This window comes from Heteronotia binoei, unplaced genomic scaffold, assembly GCF_032191835.1.
Source record: "Heteronotia binoei isolate CCM8104 ecotype False Entrance Well unplaced genomic scaffold, APGP_CSIRO_Hbin_v1 ptg000055l___fragment_3, whole genome shotgun sequence".
Classification (NCBI taxonomy): Eukaryota; Metazoa; Chordata; class Lepidosauria; order Squamata; family Gekkonidae; genus Heteronotia; species Heteronotia binoei.
In genome coordinates, this window is record NW_026799985.1 from 131,430 (window position 1) to 151,368 (window position 19,939).

The window sequence follows — 19,939 nt, forward strand, 5'->3', positions numbered from 1 at the left end:
GCTGCATTGATACAACAAACAAATGCATTTGGGAAAGAATTAACTAAGTCCCATATACTATAAATAAAATGTTGGAGAGAAAAAAACTATATGTTTTCAAAGGCTTTCATAGCTGGTGTCCATTGGCTGTTGTAGATTTTTCGGGCTGTGTGGCCGTTGTCTTGCATTGTGAGACCTGACGTTTCACCAACAACTGTGACTGGCATCCTCAGAGATGTAACCCAGAAAACTGGAGTTCTCTCTGGGTCAAATTGAGAAGAAGTTGGTAGGCAGGTGGGGTATACCTATTCAGGCAGGTGGGGTATGGCTGAGTCATTAATTTATGAGAGCTTCCTGGGCTGTGACATGCTAATGGAGAAGTTTACCTGAGGGGGTTCTTTTGTATATGGATTGACTATTGAAATTCTAATCTTAACTGTAGTGCTATTGTAAACTGTAGGGCAGGTTTTCCCAAACTCCCCCCCCCCCCCCCCGTGGCCCAGTTATTTTTACACTTCTCCTTCATGGCCCACTAAAAAGAGAAAGAGAGAGGAAGGAAGAAAAATGGGAAAAGACTGAAGAAAGAAAGTAAGAGAAAGAAAGAGAAAAAGAAAAAAAAGAAGGGAGGGAGAGTTGGAAACAAATATAGAAAAAAAAGAAAAGAGAAAGAGAAAGGAAATAGGAAGGAAGGAAAAGGGAGGGAAGAGTGGGAGAAAGGAGGGACAAAAGGAAGAAAGAGAAAAGAAAGGAAAAGAAATGGCAGCAACTCACCTTTAAAACTGCTCACTCTCAGTGAGAAATCTGGCCACAGAGCACAGGTCCACTGGGCCTCCAGTCCCCTGGTCGCTCCCCTGCCTTCTCCCGCATTGCGCCCCCCCCGGTCATGCGCCTTCTCCCTCCCTTCCCCACCTCAGGCAGGTCAGTTTCATGTTGCGCCCTCCACCCTGTTCGACAGCCCGATCACTTGGAAATCGGCGCAGAGCTCATTCCACTTCCTTCTCATCCAGGAAGTGCCAGGGAGGGAAGAGCCACACACCCTTTTTGGCCGCAGCCACACACCCTTTTGAGCTGCTGCTGGCATGTTGGGAGGGGGTGGTGGTGGAAAAAGCATTGCACAGCATGAAACTGACCTGCAATCTGAGGTGGGGAAGGGCAGGAGAAGGAGGCGCAGAGGCATGCAACCTGGGGGAGGGAGGCGTAATGCGGGGGAAGGTGGGGGGAGGGGTGGCCACGGGACTGTAGGGCATTTCGTGTTTTTCAGGACTGGAAACCATGCCCTATTCACTTTTAAACTTCCTTCCTTCCTGTTGAAACCGTGTTTATGTTTTTGGATTTCAATGGCTTCTCTGTGTAATCTAACATGGTAATTGGATGTGTTGTCCAGCATTACAGTGTCTTGGAATAAGATACTGTGTCCTGTTTGATTTAGGCTATGTTCAGCCACTGCTGATTTTTCAGGTTGGCCAAGTCTGCAGTCTTTCATGTTCTTTTATTCTTGTCAAGATGCTACATTGTGTGGTCCCGATGTAAACTTGTCCACAACTACAGGGTATGCGGTATACTCCTGCAGAAGTGAAGGGGTCTCTTCTGTCTTTTGCAGATTGTAGCATCTGATGTATTTTTCTAGCGGGTCTGAACACTGTTTGTAGGTTATGTTTCTTCATAAGTTTTCCCATCTGCTTAGAGATTCCTTTGATATATGGCAAAAACAACTTTTTTGTGGGAGATTGTTTTTCTTCAGTTGTTTGTTTAATCCTTGGTTTAATTGCTCTTCTGCTTTCATTCTTACAGTAGCCATTTGCTTGAAGTGCATGGTTTAGATTATTTAGTTTATTGTTGAGAAAATGTGGTTCACATATCTGCCTTGCATGGCCTACTAATGTACAAAAGAATGTCCCAGCATTCACAATGCACCTTTAGATCTCAGGCAAGTTCAGAAGCTTGCAACTGCTTCTGTTTTGGAAGGTGTGTATATGACTTTAAATCTCTGAGAGACTGAATCGGGGGTAGGGGGACAGGAAGAGCCACATTTGTGAGAAAGGAAGCCAGAGAACCCAATCCCTCTGTTCATTTTGCATTCCTTTCAGAAGCTGTTCTTGTAGTAAAAGGGATAGTAAAGACAGGTTGCTTACCTGTAGATCTTCGAGTGGTCATCTGTGCATTGACACTCATGGGATATAGCGCCTGCGCCAATCCCCTGAATCGGTACCTAAAAAGCCCGGGATTTTTCGCGCTTGGCACCAGTGGGCATGCGCAGGCGTCCCAGTAAGCATGCTCACCAGAGCCAGTGTGAGGATCCTGCCAGTTCCTTCTTGACTGTTGGAAGCCCCTAACATAGGGAGACCGTCAGCAGTGAGGAAGGAGGGCAGGTAGTGTGAATGCACAGAAGACCACTCAAAGATCTACAGTTACAGGTAAGCAACCTGTCTATCTTCTTTGTGGTCTCTGTGCTTCACACTCATGGGAGATTAGCAAGCAAGACATACCTGGAGGCGGGAAGACGGTCAACCTGAAGAAACAGCTTGCAGCACCATAACTCCCAGACGAGTCCTCTGCTGAGCATAAATATCAAAAGCGTAGTGCTTCATGAAAGCATGCAGAGAGGACCAGGTGGCGGCCTTGCACACATCCATCAAGGAAATACCCTTCAGGAATGCCACCGGCTTCCGGTTTTGGTTTCATGAAGGATTGATGTGCTTCCCAGTGAGGAGCAAACCAGACCCTCTGTTCTGGGCAGAGAAGGTGTTTTAATGCCTGCTGTCCACATCTTCTAGGCAAGAAGGTGGCCAAGACATGCTTATAAAATTCTGAGATTTATTTTGGCTGACAAGGAATCCCACCGGGGTTTCTTTTTGGCTTTGAAGAGTCTCCGGAGAAGAATCACATTCCAACATCTACAGAGGATATCTGGAGTCATTAAATCGACTTAAATTCATCATGAGCCAAAGGTTCTTTGGGACTAATTAATATCTAATGGAATTTGAATGGTGCTTTTTGAAGGATCACATCTTAAAAAGGTAAAGATCTTTATCTATTGCTCCGGGACTAAATTAAGAGTTATTTGGAAGAAAAATAAAGGTCTGGATACTAATATAAGACACTAAAATGAAGAAGGAGGAAGGGGAAAATTGGAACTGAGAAAATTAAAGTAACGGCTAAAAAAGGGGGAAATTAAAATTGTTTTGCATACCTGTGGTCAGCTACCCCCTCCGAAACTAGAAGAGAGCTGCAGAACAACAAGATGTCACAGGAAGTGACATCATAGAAATATTGCGAGACTTCTTTACCATAGAGAACGAGACTTTGTGGCAAGAAAGGAAAGTGGTGGCCATTAAAAGAAGGGAAAAAAATAAACCTCCTAAGCTTCTCTAGGATTGCAATCATAGAGAAACATCGGCGGCCATTATAAGAAGGTAATTTTTTTAAAAAAACTTTTTAAAAAGAACAGGACTGTTAAAAAGAGTGGAGCCAACAAATACCAGCATTTGAAGATAAAATATACTGGACTATGTAATTTAAATTTGTTTGAGAGCAATTTATAAGAAAAAGAATTTTTTTTGAAAAAACAAGGGAAAAATCGCGCGGCTGCCATTTTGAAAAATATAAAGTTTTAAAAATTAATATCTTGGCTTTGGAATTTAGGAGGACGGTGATTTTGAGCTTACCTGAAAGGGCATGCCCTAATCTATAAGACTGTACAGTTTTAAAGAACTTTGGTGACATCAACTTTAATGTCTATATTTACAATGGGAATGCAGTAATGTCAGCCCAAAAGCCAGGAAACAGATACAGACAAGAGCCAAGACACTAGAAGGAACTAAAAAATCTGAAAAAAAGAACAAATGGATGCCATGGAAGCAAGGCTGGTGAAGGTGATTAAAGAATCTGTAAGTGAATGTAAGAAGGAATTTAAAAAGGATATAGAAGTCCTCACTAAAGAAGTTAAAGCAATAGCAAAAAGAATTCAAGATGTTGAAGATAAAGTGACAGACCACGATGCAAGAATTAATACAGTGGATTCCACTATTAAAAACATGCAGGAAAAAGCAGTACTATAAGATTGCAAATTAATGGAGAATCAGATACGCTTGAGAGGGGTGCCTGAAAAAGATGGAATGGATTTAAGAACATATATAATAAGGATTATCGCTGAATTTGTTGGTGATGACCCTGAGGAGACTAACTACTTTTATGATTATATTTACAGGGTCAATTCAGAATATGCCAGGAAAAACAAACTACCAAGGGATGTTGTAGTAAGATGTGTAACAAGAGATCTGGCGGGCAGAATTCTAAGTAAACAATATGAAGGTAATTTGGTGGTGGAGGGCAGTGATGTCAGAATCATGAAAGAACTACCAAGAAAAGTTTTAAGTGACAGAAAATTATATAAAAAACTGACTGATCAGTTGAGAAAGAGTGAAATGAGATACAGATTGATTCTTCCAGGAGGTGTGGGTTTTGAATACAAAGGGAAGAGATGTACCATCACAAGTGTTCAAGATATGGAGAAGTTTTTGCTGGAAAATAAAGAATTTGGGGGTACAGATTAAAAATAGAAAGTCATGATGGATTACAAATTATTATCTTGGAATGTAAATGGATTTAACTCACCACAAAAAAGAAGGGCAACTTTTCATTGGATTGGGAAACAAAAATTTAACATTATTTGTTTACAAGAAGTACATATCAAACAATTGGATTACAAATTTTTATGGAATAAGCAACTAGGTTTGGGATTTTATTCATTGGCCAAGGAGAAAAAAAGAGGTGTGGTTTTTTATGTGAAGCAGGATTTGGACCCAAAACTGATTTTTAAAGACGACGATGGTAGGTTTATTGCAGTGGAAGTGATGTTAAACCACAAAAGAACTTTGTTATTGGGATTATATGCTCCTAATGGAGCTAAAGACTCTTTCTTTAAGGATATTATGCAACAACTTGACCAAGTGTCATATGAGCAAATTATGATAATGGGAGACTTTCATGGAATGGTTAAGAATATTCTGGACAGATCTGGGGGAAAAAATAAGGAAGGGAAACTACCAAAATCCTTTTTTGAACTAGCTAAACAAGAAAACTGTGTGGATATTTGGAGAGAGATGAATCCTACAGTGTGAGACTATACGTTCTTTTCAGCGAGACACAACTCTTTCTCAAGGAGTGATATGTTATGGATTACAAAAAATTCGGGGTTGATAACAAAAAAAATAGAGATTCTTCCTAAAATAGGTGCAGATCACAATCCAATAATGTGGTCTGCAAAGTATACTAAAAAGACTTTGAGATGGTGAATAAATGAAGATTTGTTGCAGAAAAAAGTGGTAGTAGAGTCTCTGGAGAAAGAGACCAAAGCTTTCTTCCAACTAAATGAAAATGATGATGTCCAATATCAAACGGTGTGGGATGTATATAAAGCAGTAATGAGAGGCATTTTAATTTTACATTGAACAATAAAGATAAAAAGGCTAAAGAAAAACAAATGATGGATTTACAAAAGGAGATCGGAAAGAAAGAGAGGGAACTTAAAAAGAGGCCAGGGAAATGAAAATCTCAAAGGAAATTACAATTCTACAAGAACAATTAAGACATTTATTAAATAAAGAAGTGGAATGAATCTTAAAAAGGCTTCAACAAAATTCTTTTGAGAGTGCTAATAAACCGGGAAAATATCTGGCCTGGCAAATAAAAAGAAAAAGGGAAAATAAAACTATCAATAAAATTATTTTGGGAGACAAAGAAATTGTGGATCAGGAAGGAATTAAAAGAGAATTTTATAAATATTATGCAAAATTGTTTAAAAGCCACATGGTGGATAAAGGAAAAATAGAGGCATTTTTACAGAAAATAAATGTAAAACCCTTAACTGACAATATGAAGAAAAATTTAAACAACCCAATTGAAAAGCAAGAAATAGAGGCGGCAGGTAACTCAATGAAATTGGGGGAAACTCCAGATGGGCTTACAGCAAAGTATTATAAAGTTCTGAAGGAGACTCTACTTCTAAAGCTCCAGAAATTGATGAATATCATAACAGCTGAGGGGAAGTTACCCAACACCTGGAAAGAAGCAGTAATCTCATTAATACCAAAAGAAGACAGAGATGCCACAAATGTAAAAAATTACAGACCAATTTCATTACTTAATAATGATTACAAATATATGCTAGTATATTAGCAGAACGCCTGAAGCAGCATTTGAATAATTTTATTAAAGAAGAACAAGCAGAGTTTCTTCCCAGAAGGCAGATCAGAGACAATATCAAAACAGTAATTGATATAATTGAGTACTAAGAGAAACATCCAGAAAAAGAAGTCGCTTTGTTTTTCGCAGGTGCAGAGAAAGTCTTTGATAATGTACATTGGGAATTTATGTTTGCAGTAATGGAGAAATTGGGATTGGGTGAAGACTTTGAGAGAATGGTAAAAGCGATATATACTGACCAACAAGCAAGACTTTGCATTAACGTGGATTTGACAGAGAAAATGCTAATTAGTAAAGGAACAAGACAGGGGTGCCCTCTATCCCCATTGATATTTATAATGACTTTAGAGATATTGCTTATGCAAATCCAAGAAGATAAGAAGATAGAGGGTCTGAAATGGAAAGATTACATGGTTGCTGCTTCAAAAAAATAAAGAATATGGTGAATTGGCAAGTTTTTATGTGAACAAAGAAAAGTAAAAAATTTCGTGCAAAAATATGTCAAAGAGTAAACAGGCAGAATTACAAAGCCTAACAAAATGTGAAGTGGTTTCCAAAGTAAAGTATTTAGGAGTAGAAATCACAACAAAAAATATTGATCTATATAAAAATAATTATGAAAAGCTTTGGTGGAAAATTGATGGAGATTTATTAAAATGGAATAGGCTGAACCTGTCTATACTGGGGAGAATATTGGCAATTAAGATGAATGTATTACCAAGAATCATGTTCTTGTTCCAGACAATTCCAATAGTGAAAGAAGATAAACAATTTAATAAATGGCAGAGGAAAATTTCAGAATTCATATGGACCGGCAAGAAACCAAGAATTAAAATAAAGATCTTGACTGATGCAAAAGAAAGGGGAGGTTTTCAAGTGCCAGATTTAAAATTATACCATGATGCAGTTTGTTTGGTGTGGATAAAGGAATGGATAATGTTATTAAATAAATAATTATTAACATTAGAAGGCCATGGAAATATTTTTGGTTGGCATGCATATCTGTGTTATGGGGAAAGTAAGATGGTTTTTTCTCACATCATTATATAAGTAATTTGTTAAAAACTTGATTGAAATACAAGAAATATGGTGATGAGAGGAAACCGCTTTGGATTGTGCCGACAGAAGAAATAAAGTTATATTCTGATATTAAGGAAGAAAAATGGATAACATACAAACAATTGCTAAAAATACAAGGCGGCAAGGTGGAATTAAAATCAGTGGAATAATTGGACTATAAGTATAATTGGTTTCAATTGCAACAAATTAAAAGTCTGCTTGAATAGGATATTAGAAATGAAGGAATAAGACAGGATCAAACTGAACTGGAAAGAATGCTGTTTGGCGATAATGAAAAAATGATCTCGAAAGTATATAAACTATTATTGAAGTGGTCTACAGACGAAGAATTGATTAAATCTCAAATGATAAAGTGGGCAATTAACATAAATAAAGACATTCAGATGGAACAATGGGAATATTTATGGAAGAACTCTATGAAAATAGCGACATGTAATAATATTAAAGAAAATTGTTTTAAAATGTTATATAAATGGTATATGACTTCTAAGAAACTTTTGAAAATAAATAACGAGATGTCTGATTGATGTTGGAAATGTAAAAACCATGAAGGATCTTTCTATCACATGTGGTGGACTTGTGAAAAGGCTATACAATTTTGGCAAATGATTCAGCAAGAAATTTCAAAGATTTTGGGTTACAATAGAAAGCACCTGAAATCTTTTTGTTGGGATTACAAATGGAAAATTTTCCAAAACAAGACAGGACATTACTTTGGTACTTGCTTTCGGCTGCACGGACATTACATGCGCAGTTGTTGAAGCAAAATAAACTACCAGAAAAATGGGATAATTATGAAAGTTATGCATTGGAGTGAAATGGACATTAAAAGAACTTGATATGGATAAATATAACAAGGAATGGGAGAAATTTCAAAAGTATGTTGAAAAACAGTGGAAGGTGAAAGGACATTTGGTGATTTTTAACAATGGTTAATTTTTTTTAATTAATGAAAAGTATTAACTATAGGTAAAGTAGAATTATGGAAATATACAGCGTTTTTGCATATAAGGATTGGGTTTAATGGACTATAATTAGGATAGATAACACTAAGAATTAAGTATAGCGATATTATAAATGGACTATTAATCAATATAGATAATAATAGTAATAAGTAATTTTGTTTTTATTTGTATTTTATTATAATCATAAGGGTTTTTTATTGTTTCTTTTAATAGGTTCTTAAAAAGTCAATATTACCTTTTATTCTTTTTATATTTTAAGTTGAATGCACCGGGGAAGTCACAAAAAGGGGGGAGGGAGATGGGAAATGTGATGCAATATTTTTTATGTTTATTCTTGGATGATAACTGATTAATGTTGCTGAATAATAAAAATTGTTTTACAAAGGAACACCACCGACATCACCATCGCTCTAGTAGAGTGTCCATGAATGCGCCTAGGCAATGGCTTCTTTGCCAGCAAGTAGCACAGTTTAATAGTCTCAGTGAGCCACTTTGAAAGCCGCTGAAATGAAATTCCGGAGCCCAACTTAGGAGCAGCATAAGAAACAAAAAGATGCTGGTCCTGACGAAAACGCTTAGAACAACTCAAATAAAACAGTAATGCACGCTTAACATCCAAAGCGTGCCACTGACGTTCCTTATCCAAGGAAGGTGTGGGATAAAATGTGGGTAACCTAACATCCAACTTAAGGTGAAACTGGGAAACCACCTTAGTAAGAAAAGAAACATCAGGAGCCAACGACACTCCAGACTCATGAAAAACTAAATATGGATGGTCACAATGCATAGCCATGAGCTCCCCTACACGGTGTGCCGACGTGATTGCCACCAGAAAGGCAGTCTTCCAGGACAGAAGCTGTAGATAGCAGGTTGCCATTGGTTCGAAGGGACGCCGAGTCAACCTGTCTAATACTAAAGGCAAATCCCACAACTGTGGAGGTGATCTTGATGGGGGATGCAATCTGAGTAGTCCTTTTAGAAACCTCTTCGAATGAGAATGAGCAAAAACTGAATGCCCCTCAGCAGACTCATGGTACACTGATATTGCTGATAAATAAACTTTAACAGAAGAAAAAAAAAGTCCAGCATCCACCAAAGATAACAGAAAGTCAAAAATCACTGATAGACCCACCCGCTGGGGTGAGATTGTAGGGTCAGCCAAAACCTGAAGAAACTTCCCCCACTTCCTGTCATAGGAAGCACAGGTAGATAGCTTTCTACTATTTAGAAAGACGTGTTGGACTCTGTTGGAGAACTCACAGGGTCGATGAACCACGTCGTCAGCTTCAGATGGCCCACGTTGTGATGAAGCGTGTCCGTCCTGGGCCGACAGAAGGTCCGGTTTCGCCGGAAACTGATAAACCCCCCCCCCTCGCTAATTGAAGCAAGATCGGGAACCAGTTCTGCCGAGGCCACCACAGTGGGACCAGAATGCACCTCGGTCTCTCTCTCACAATTTTGTTGACAACTCTTGTCAGCAGCGGCAGAGGCGGAAACAGATATAGGAACCAATTGTTCCACAGGAACATCAGGCCGTCTCTTAACAACTCTGGATCCGTGCCCCCCCCGGAACAGAACAGAGGACACTTCCGATTCCTGGCTGTGGCAAACACATCCACCTGAGGATACCCCCAGAGCTGAAAAACGGGTTGAAGGAAGTGCCACTACATCTCCCACTCATGCGGAGATGCTGCTCCTCTGCTCAACGAATCCACCTGCAGATTGAGCATCCCTGAAAGATGTGCAGCCTTTATGTAGATGCCATGCTTCAGGCACTCCATCCACAGTTCTATTGCTAGCCCCCAGAGCCGTCGAGAGACTGTCCCGCCCTGCCTGTTGACTTAACAAATGGCTGTAGTATTGTCAGTCAACAGGGCCACAGCCTTCCCCACCACCATGGGGTGGAAAGACTGAAGGGCGAAATGAATTGCCAACAGTTCCAGATAGTTTATGTGGCAACGAGTCAGCTGTGGAGGCCAAGGACCCCCCACTTACAGAGCATCTATGTGAACACCCCAGCCCCAAAAGGACGCATCTGTGGTGATCATAACTGTCGTTACAGGTAGATGGAAGGGAGCTCCCTGACAAATGTTGTCTCTGGATTTCCACTATTGTAGGGTCCGGAGGATCAAGGGTGAGATTGTAAACCTCTTCCGAGGTGAGTCCTGTAATGGCCGAAACTGTCTGAGAAACCACAGTTGAAGTCCTCTCATTCTCAATTTTGCAAACAGCAGCACGCTTGTAGTCGCCGCCATCAGCCCCAGCATCCACTGCAGCTGCTGTGCTGTGCCCCATTTTCAACTTTGGAAAAGATGGATGAGATTGATAATGTCCATTGCTCTCTGCTGAGGCAGAAAAGCGCGGTGAAAGCTTGTGTCCAGCAAGGCCCCTATAAATTGAACTGTCCTCGATGGTGTAAGATGAGACTTTGTCATGTTGTCCTGAAGACCTAAGGTGTAAAGAAGACGAAGAGAAGTTGCAATATGGCCGGATAGACGTTCTTCCGAATCCGCCACGAGGAGCCAGTCGTCGATATACGGAAAAACGACTATGCCTTGGAGTCGAAGATGTGCGGCTACAACACTCATCATCTTGGTAAACACCTGCGGTGCAGTGCACAGGCCAAATGGAAGGCTTTGAACTGGAAATGGTTGGAGCCTATTGCAAACCGGAGGAAGTGCCTGTAAGATGGATGGATGCTGATATGGAGGTGGGCATCCTTGAGATCCAACGTTGCCATCTAATCCCATTGGTTGATGAGGGGAAGGATTGTTTGCAGAGTGGACATCCTGAACTTCTGGTACACGACAAACTTGTTCAGATTCCGAAGGTCCATAATTGGTCTCAATCCCCCATCCCGTTTGGGGACCAGGAAATAATGAGAATAGAAACCCCCCCCCCCCCATTCTGGCCTCTACAGGGACCGGTTGTTTCTGCAAGAGGTTGCTCACCTCCACCAGCAGAGGTGGGGAAGGGGGTGTGGTGACAATCACTGACTGAGCTGGAACCTGTACAAAGTCTATCTTGTATCCTCCTGCTATGATGGAAAGAGCCCACTTGTCTATGGAGATGTGCCTTAGAGGACGAGGAGACCACCACCGAGTTGGGCTTGGGGTGGGCAAACAAAAACTCAGCACCAACCTCCTGACGCAATACATATGGCCAGTCTTCGTGTAGAGATTGGTGTAGATGCCGGCTTTGCCAGGGCTCCTTCACCACCTGCAGTATAACCTTGGTTACTGGAAGGGCCACAGCCGTCAATGTGTCTCTCTGCATTATGTCAAAGATGATGTCATCAACGACTGACTGCGGTTGAACCACTGTGAGGGAGAGGGAGTGTCCCATCTGCTTCACCAGGTCCCCATAAGACTTCAGATCTTCCAATGGAGATATGGGAAGGTCCTCAGCAATATGCGACTTGGGTGAAGGCTCCACTGCCCTGTCAGGATCATCGGTACCGACCTCAGAGTCCGATGACGAAGAGTCTCTTCTCACCGAGTGCTCAGAAAGTATCGGGGTCAACGCGCGCTCGGGTGACCGGAGTGATACCAACGATCGAGCTTGCACTTCCTCCACCCGCTCTCTATGTCTCTCAGGAGGGATAGACACTGATGCACGATGCGTGGAGTGATGTGAAACCCTCGAGAGATGCGAGGCTTCCGACCGCTGATTCCAATCTGGAAAGTCACATGGAGGGTATCATTGGTATGGCAGTGGGTACAGGTATCCATAGGAACAATGCCACTGACGTTGATCCCACAGCGGATGTGTCGGGAAACGTTGAACCATAGCAAGCGGTTCAAGCTCTCTCCGTCCCCTAGTCATCAGAAGTGGTGCCAAGGGTTTGTTCGGCGCCGAAGCCTCAACATCCAATACCGAACCAGTCGCTCCGATGACGCGACCCCGGCCTGGATGAATGGGAGTGCTGGGTCAGGTCTATCTCCTGTTCAGATACTGACAGATGGATTGGCTGCAAGCCTCTGCTTCTCAACACCGAAGAACTCCATGGACACGGAGGCGCCTGGACCTTCCGGGGTGGAGCAGCTTGGGTCGACATCGAAGCATCCCTAGAAGGGGAAGGAGTGCGGGAAAGTCTGTTCTTCCGCTTCTCCTTCGGTTTAGATTTCTTTGGGAGGGACGATCAGGTCCCCGAATCGTCCTGATGCTTCTTGACTGGAGTCACCACTAACCCTTCAGAGGGTCATTTTGTGGGTTGGCCTCGCTCGGTCGGCATGTCAGTCTGCACCAGTGACGATGGATCAACTGATGTAACCGTGGGGCCTGGGTAGCTTCCCCCATCGATACCGACGGGCCCGTTGCCATTTTTGGCTGACGAAGAGCCGATTCTACAAGTGCTGCTGATAGCCTTGCCGCCCGTTTTTTGCAGGTTTGCTTTGAGAAACTTGAGCAATGCGAGCACCAGTCGACTTGGTGTCCCTTGCCCAGACACAATAAGCAGAGGGAGTGACCGTCAGGTAGTGCAGTTATGCTACCACACTTACGGCAACATTTAAAAAAACCCAACGCCTTTCCATAGGCACCGGAACCCACACAGAATGATTTCTGACGGAATGGGGGAAAAAATAAAGCTCCAAAGGGCAAAGTCCAACAAGAAGTCTTTTCTTTCTTTTTTCCCCCAATAACAACAACTAACTATAATACTTAACTACTAACTAGAAAAAAACCACAAACGGGCTATATAACAGTGAAAAAATTCAAAGGATTACAGTACCGACCTGAGCAATCGAAAGGAGATCCTATCAACGAGGCGGTCAAAAAGGAACTGGCGGGATCCTCGCGCTGGCTCCGGTGAGCATGCGTACTGGGACGCACAGAGACCACGAAGAAGATAAAGTTAACTAGAACCTGAGTATGGGATAGAGGAAAATTCCACCCCCTAGACCTCTCTTTGAAATACAGCAGATTGTTACATTCAGCAATTCCAGTGGGTAAAGCTGTCTATACCATTGCCCCAGGGAGATCCCAAAAGTGTGGGCATGCAGACTGTTTACTTTGGCTTTGTGTGTTGGAGTTCACTTTCATTTTAGTGAAAATGCAGCAGCTGTGGAACCATTTGAATGTAAAAAAGGAGGAGGACATGGAAGATTGTATTCAGGGGAACTGCAGTGCTGTATTTTTAATTTATTTTCAGGAAATTGGAACATCTCCCAGCTCCACCCTCAAAGTCCCCAGATAGTTCTTGAGTTGGACCTGGCAACCCTAGCAATAGTGTCAGTTTCCCAGGTTGTTTTCTCATTTTAGAGTTCAACCAGGGCATTAACAGAAAAGCAGCATGAAAATTACCTAAAGCCATCTGAAAACTAATCCATCAAGCTAAGAATTGTTCTGGAAAGAATATGCTTTCCTGGTCAGAAGAACAAAATAGTCTAATAGACTTCTAAAGGTTGGAAAAACAGTCATATCTACAAGAAAAAGGATCACTCTCAGTATCAGGGCTTTTTTTTTTTAGCAGGAATGTACAGGAACAGTTTTGGCTGGCTTGGTGTCAGGGGGTGTGGCCTAATATGCAAATGATTTCCTGCTGGTTATTTTCTACAAAAAAAGCCCTGTGTTGGTGATATCAGGGAGTGTGACCTAATATGCAAATGAGTTCCTGCTGGGATTTTTCCACAAAAAAGCCCTGCTCAGTATAAAATGCCCAGTATGTAGAGCATGGATGAGACAGCATGAGTGAAAGAAGATGAAGCCATTCTCTACTGATTTCAGAAATTTCATAGAATCATAGAGTTTGAAGGGACCTCCAGGGTCATCTAGTCCAATGCCCTACACAATGCAGGAACTTCACAAATACCTCCCCCCACACACACATCCCCAGTGACCTCTGCTCCATGCCCTGAAGATGCCCTCCTTCTCATAATCTGCCTAATTCACAGAATCAGCATTGCTGTCAGATGGCCATCTAGCCTTGAGGAAGGAGAGCCCATCACCTCTCAAGGAAGCCTGTTCCGCCGAGGCACCACTCTGTCAGAAAGTTCTTCCAAATGTTGAGCCGGAAACTCTTTTGATTTAATTTCAACCCATTGGTTCTGGTCTGAACTTCTGGAGCCACAGAAAACAATTCTGCACCATCCTCTATAAGATAGCCCTTCAAGTATTTGAAGATGGTGATCATAATTACCTCTCAGTCATCTCCTCTCCAGGCTAAACATACCCGTCTCCTTCAACCTTTCTTCATAGGACTTGGTCTGCAGACCACCCACCATCTTCATTGCCCTCCTCTGGACAAATTCCAACTTGTTTATATCCTCCTTAAAACTGTGGTGTCGAAAACTGAACGCGATATTAAAGTACTAACCAGAGCAGAGTAAAGCGATATCATCACTTCACGTGATCTGGATACTCTACTTCTGTTGATACAGCCCCCAATTGAATTTGCCTTTTTAACCATCACATCACACAGCTGACTCATGTTCAGTGTATGGTTCACTTAGACTCCTAGATCCTTTTCAAACATACTACTGCCAAAAGATAAGGTTAGTCTGACATGATTAAGTGTTTTTCAGGAGCACAGAGAAACACAATAACAGGGGCGACTTATTTTTTAAAAAATTAATTGTATCTACAGCAGACATTATGTATACATGCACCCACACACATACATGAAGGTGCCTTACACTGAATCAGACCACTGGTCCATCAAGAGCATTCTCGTCTACTCATAATGGCAGTGCCTTTTCAGGGTCTCAGGTTGAGGTCTTTCACATCACCTACTTTTTAACTGCTCAGGGATTGAACCTGGAACCTTTACAAATAAAGCAAAGGGTCTTCCACTGAGCCATAGCCCCTCCCCACTTACTCTTTCTCTCTTTTCCCCAGGCCAATGCCTACATCTTTCCCTTTCTCTCTCTCCCTTAAACAATCACCCCTTCTTTCTCTCTTTTTCCCAAGCCAATCCCACTTCTTTCTCTCCCTTCAACACAATATTCCCTTCTTTCTCTTTCTCTCTCCCCCCAAGCCAACCTTCCCTTCTTTTTCTTTGTCTCCTCTCCCCATGCCAGTCCCCACTTCTTTCTCTTCTCCCAAGCCAATACTTGTTCATGCCTTTTATTTCTCTCTCCCCATTTCTCCCTGTTTTTTTTAACCTGGAAGCAATGGCAGTGCTTGGGAGCTGCTACAAGCCTGGTGCCAACTACCACCTCAGCCAGGCTTCTCTTAGTGTCACCTTTCATTGTGGCTGGGCTCAGAGCAGGACCTGGTGTTGGCTCCCGGGCTCTGTCATAGCAAGGCTCCACCACTGCACCATCTGTGCCCATCAGAGGTAAGGTAACACTATTTTACTTTTGGGAATTAACCCCCTTATATATATTTTAAGAAGTTCAGATCTTTCTGAAACTTGGGGGGGGGGGTCCACCCAGCTTTGCAGGAAAAAAACCCGTTTGGGGCATGTGAGGACTTGATCCAAGTATTTTACACGGGGAAACAGTGGGAACCTCCCCCCCCCCATTTCTTGTTTCTCTCTCTTGCAAACCCCTACAGTTTTCCCTTTTTTCCTTGCTCCCTTCTTGGGTTGCCAACCTCCAGGTGGGGCCTTGAGACCTAGAATCACAGCAGATTTCTGAACTGCTGAGATCAGTTGCCATCTCCATGTTGGAAAGTTTGGGGGTGGAGCCTTGGGAGGGGGAGCTTTGGGGGTGGAAGTGCAATCTTAGCAGGGTATAATGCTGCTGAGTTCATTCTCCAAAGCAACCATTTTCTCCAAGGGATCTGATCTCTGTCATCTAGACAGCACTTTTAATTCTGGGTGATCTCCAGTTCTGGCCTGGAGATTGGCAACTCCAGCTCCCCTGGAGGAAATTGCGGCTTTGGAGAGTGGCATTTATAGCATTATACCCTGCTGAGGTCGCTTCCTTCCTCAAACTTTGCCCTCCTCTGGCCCCACCCCAAATCTCTGAAGCTGGCAACTCTATCTCCTGCCCCTCTTTCTTAAGCTTTCCTTCTGCCCCCCTCCTCCCCCAGCAACCTCTTTCTAGGAAAACTGTGACCCAGTTTTGTGGTTCCACAGTTCCCTGACCCATTCTCTTACACTGATCCATTCACCAAGCTACATTTTATTTGTTTTCCATCTATTTTTATTATTTATTTGCTTCATTAAATACCCTGCCTTTCTCCACAGTGGGGACCAAAGCAGCATGCATTATTCTCCTCTCTGCTTTTGTATTCTCACAACAACCCTGTGAGGTGGATTAGGCTGAAAGTATGTGACCAAGCCAAAATTCCTCATTAAACTTCCACAGCAAGATGGGGATTTGAATCTGACTTTTTGAAACTGCTATTGCAGACTGGCTTTCATAGCTGGTTGCTGTTGAACAGTAGCAAGCAGCCAGGCTTGGTTGAGTCAAGTGGTTTCAAGTCAGTCAGAGGTTGCTTCAGGCCTAGGTTGCCAACTTCCAGGATGGACCTGGAGTTCTCCCAGAATTCAACTAAACTCCAGACAACAGAGATTTGTCCTCCTGGAGAAAATGGCTGCTTTGGAGTGTGAACTCTATGGCATTATATTCAGCTGAAGTCTCTCCCCTCCCCTCCCCAAACCCTTCCCTCCTCTGATCCCACCACAAAATCTGGAGGAATTTTCCAACCTGGATCTGACAACCTTGGTCAAGCCTGACTCCAGTAAGTCCTGCCTCAAAGGCCAGGGCCTTTCCCCCTGTTTTTTAGCGAGTCTAAAAAACCAGTCTGGAATGCAGTGGTTGCCTAGTGACAGCCATTGAGGGAATGGCATATTCAGAGTTACCACCCTGGTGAGTTTTTGCCCCCTGTTCAGTATGATATAAGCTTCCTCTCTTGTTGAGGAGATACGTTACAGAGAACTGCATGTGCAACTTCTCATGGTTACTGAAGTAATGGTGAATTCATTATGAAACAACATTAACTGAACCATTTCATGAAAAACATAGCTCATTACTCTGTTAATAGCTGATGCTGATGTACGGTTGAGGCCCTGCAACATCTGAGCAAAGCAATCTTTTTAATTATGTCAGGTTTTTTTTAAAAAAATTAATATGGTGATACTATATTAATCCATATCCACATATTCCATCCATGTTTATCTTTTTTCTGGAAGCATAATGAACATAAAAACTATGAAAGTTAGTGATGGGCTTACTATACAACAGTAGACTTACAGCAGGGTTGGACAATAGTTATTCCTGTTACACCAAGGATTCACTTGCCTTTGTGGTTTCAATACCTTTGAAAGATTTTTTTTTTCTTTAGTGTTTGGTTGCCAGTTAAGTGAGCATGACAAATGTTTCCAAGCTATTCAGTGCACAGTTGACATTATTGCAGAATTACACAATGAAAATTGAAAACACCATGGTAATTTTGCCTGAGAACAATGTGTTTAAAACAACTATTTTTTTTAAAAAAAAATCTAAAGTATGTAATTTCACATTGCTTTTTAGGAAGGGTTGAATACCCTTCACTCAACATGAATTAGGATCTCAGCTACTGAACAGCGGAGATCATTAATGAAACGCAAAACATCAAGGGCAGAAAGAAAGATAACATCAGAATTTTGACAAGGGATAAATGCTGAAAAGTGCTGAGTGTCTGTAATTTTCATTAAGCTAGACTGAAAGGCCAATTGCAAATATAGACTGTAAACTCATCCCTGAACTAGGGATAGTCTATCAATTCCAGCTTTCATTTGGCCACCAGTAGTCAAAATTTGGGTTATGCATAGTTGTGCAAGAATGAAAAAAAGCCCTCCCTTTTGATATTATAGTAGACAAAGCCTTCAAATTTGAAATTCAGACAGAATTGTTTCTTGATTATAATGAAAGAAACATTTAGAACTGTAGAAGCAGTTTTGCTTTGTACATCCAGATATGGGTCTCAGCTTTTCTTTTATTTGTATAATGCATATGGTGCTTATTTTGCTAAGAGATGTTCCAGTGCTGCTGTATACTTGACCATACAGGTGGACTTGCCCTCCACCCTTGCCTGTTCTAACCAAAAGCGCTTTCAAGGCCTTAGAATGGGAAGAGGAGGTTGCACCGCCTTGTACCTCTCTTCCTAGGACTCCTGCACTTTCCGCCAGGACTGCTGTTCCACCCTGGCCTTGCTGTCAAGCACTCCTTAATTGTGACTATGTGACACAAAGGCAGCAGTAGAGGCTACCTAGTGGGCAAAAGGCAGTAACAGCACTATGCAAACCTAGCTGAAATGGGGAAGATAAGGCAAGTCAAAGGTTAACAGAACAACAAAGGCTTAGAGAAGGCAGGACTTGACCAGCATGGGAGAAGCCCCAGGAATATAAAAGGGAGATGTCAGAAGAGACAGGAGAGGTGAGGAATGTAAACAGGCTGAGCAAAGTGGAGAGTGTTCAAAAGAGGGAGAAATAAGAACTTAATGGAGGATATGGGGCAAGAAAAGGCTACCGAACTGGGACAGGGACAGGCTTGGTAGAACTGCCCTGAGGCAGAGGCACAATTCTGCCCCCTGAGATTTGAAGAAGCAGAAATGACTGGATGATGGGAAGACTATGTGGACTTCGCTACATCCAGTAAAGAATTAAGTAAGGAACAGCATTGTGTCTGATGAGTCTCTGCTACCTGTGCAAATTAGTGCCAGAGTGGGCCACAGATTCACAAATGCCAAACTCAAATGACCATTCCTCTCCCTGGCTAGCTCACGTAATTCCTGCTCTCTGCCTGGTCAAGCAAAATGCCCCTCTTCCTTTCTACCCCCAGATTTGGCTGCCCACTCACTGGCCTTTCGTTGCCCTCCTTTCTCTCCAAAGTTTGCCTCCTTCATGTACCCAAGCTATCACCCAAATGAGATAAAAGGTATCCTGGTCTTTTTTACTGATCCTTTTCATACAGGGTGAGACTAGCTCTAGGGGTATGCAAAAAGGGGGGGAGGGATTCAGATTTGGGGGGATTCAGGACTTAGAAAAAAAATTGGGAGGGGGTGTGAATATCTAATAGCAGATTTGGTAGCCAAATCTGATTCAGGAGATATTCGGCTATTCCCGAATATACAACCCCATTATACCTTATGGGCCATTCATATCAATGGCAAAATAGGGTATAATGAATTGCAGCTGCGGAAAGCGGGTTTGAGGTAGAGGTTCCAAACTGGCAGGGCAGCTGAAGGAGCCTCTCCCTCACAGAACCCCCAAGTTTCAAAAAGGTTGGACCAGGGAGTCCAATTCTAGGGGCACCCAAAAAGCGTGCCCTTATTCCCCATGCTTTCCTATGGCAGGGGGGGAAGGTATCTATTTCCCCACAGTCGAAAAATTGACACTGCAGGGAGGGGGTTTGAGGCAGATGCACCAAATTTGCAGTGCAGCTGCAGAAGCTTCTCCCACAAAGAACCCCCAAGTTCCAAAAAGATTGGACCAGGGGTTCCCATTCTATGGGACCCCAAAGTGGTTGCCCCTCTTTCCCATTGCTCCTATGATGGGGAAAACTTGCACACACAGCCAGCAGTCATATTCTCTTAGAGGACCTCTGAAGAGGAAAGTAAACTGTGGTGAGGGTGCTTGTTTGGAAGAAGTATAACAGTGTTACACACCTAAGAAGAACAAGCGCCACTGTGGCAGTGCTAGTGTCCCACACATAGGAGCTTAGTTCAAATCTGAGAATCTGAAATCAAGACTCACAAAACTGAGCAACCTGTTTTATTGCAACATCATTTCAGAAACAGACTGGAACATAAGATTGCTAAATGATAATCATTATACTCAT

General features: G+C 42.4%; 1 protein-coding gene across 1 annotated transcript in view; it reads left to right on the forward strand.

Annotated features, from left to right (window-relative positions):
- FBN2 (fibrillin 2) overlaps window positions 1-19,939 on the forward strand; it is a 363,281-nt gene that overhangs the window by 60,179 nt on the left and 283,163 nt on the right. The gene's annotated exons all lie outside the window — the stretch shown is intronic.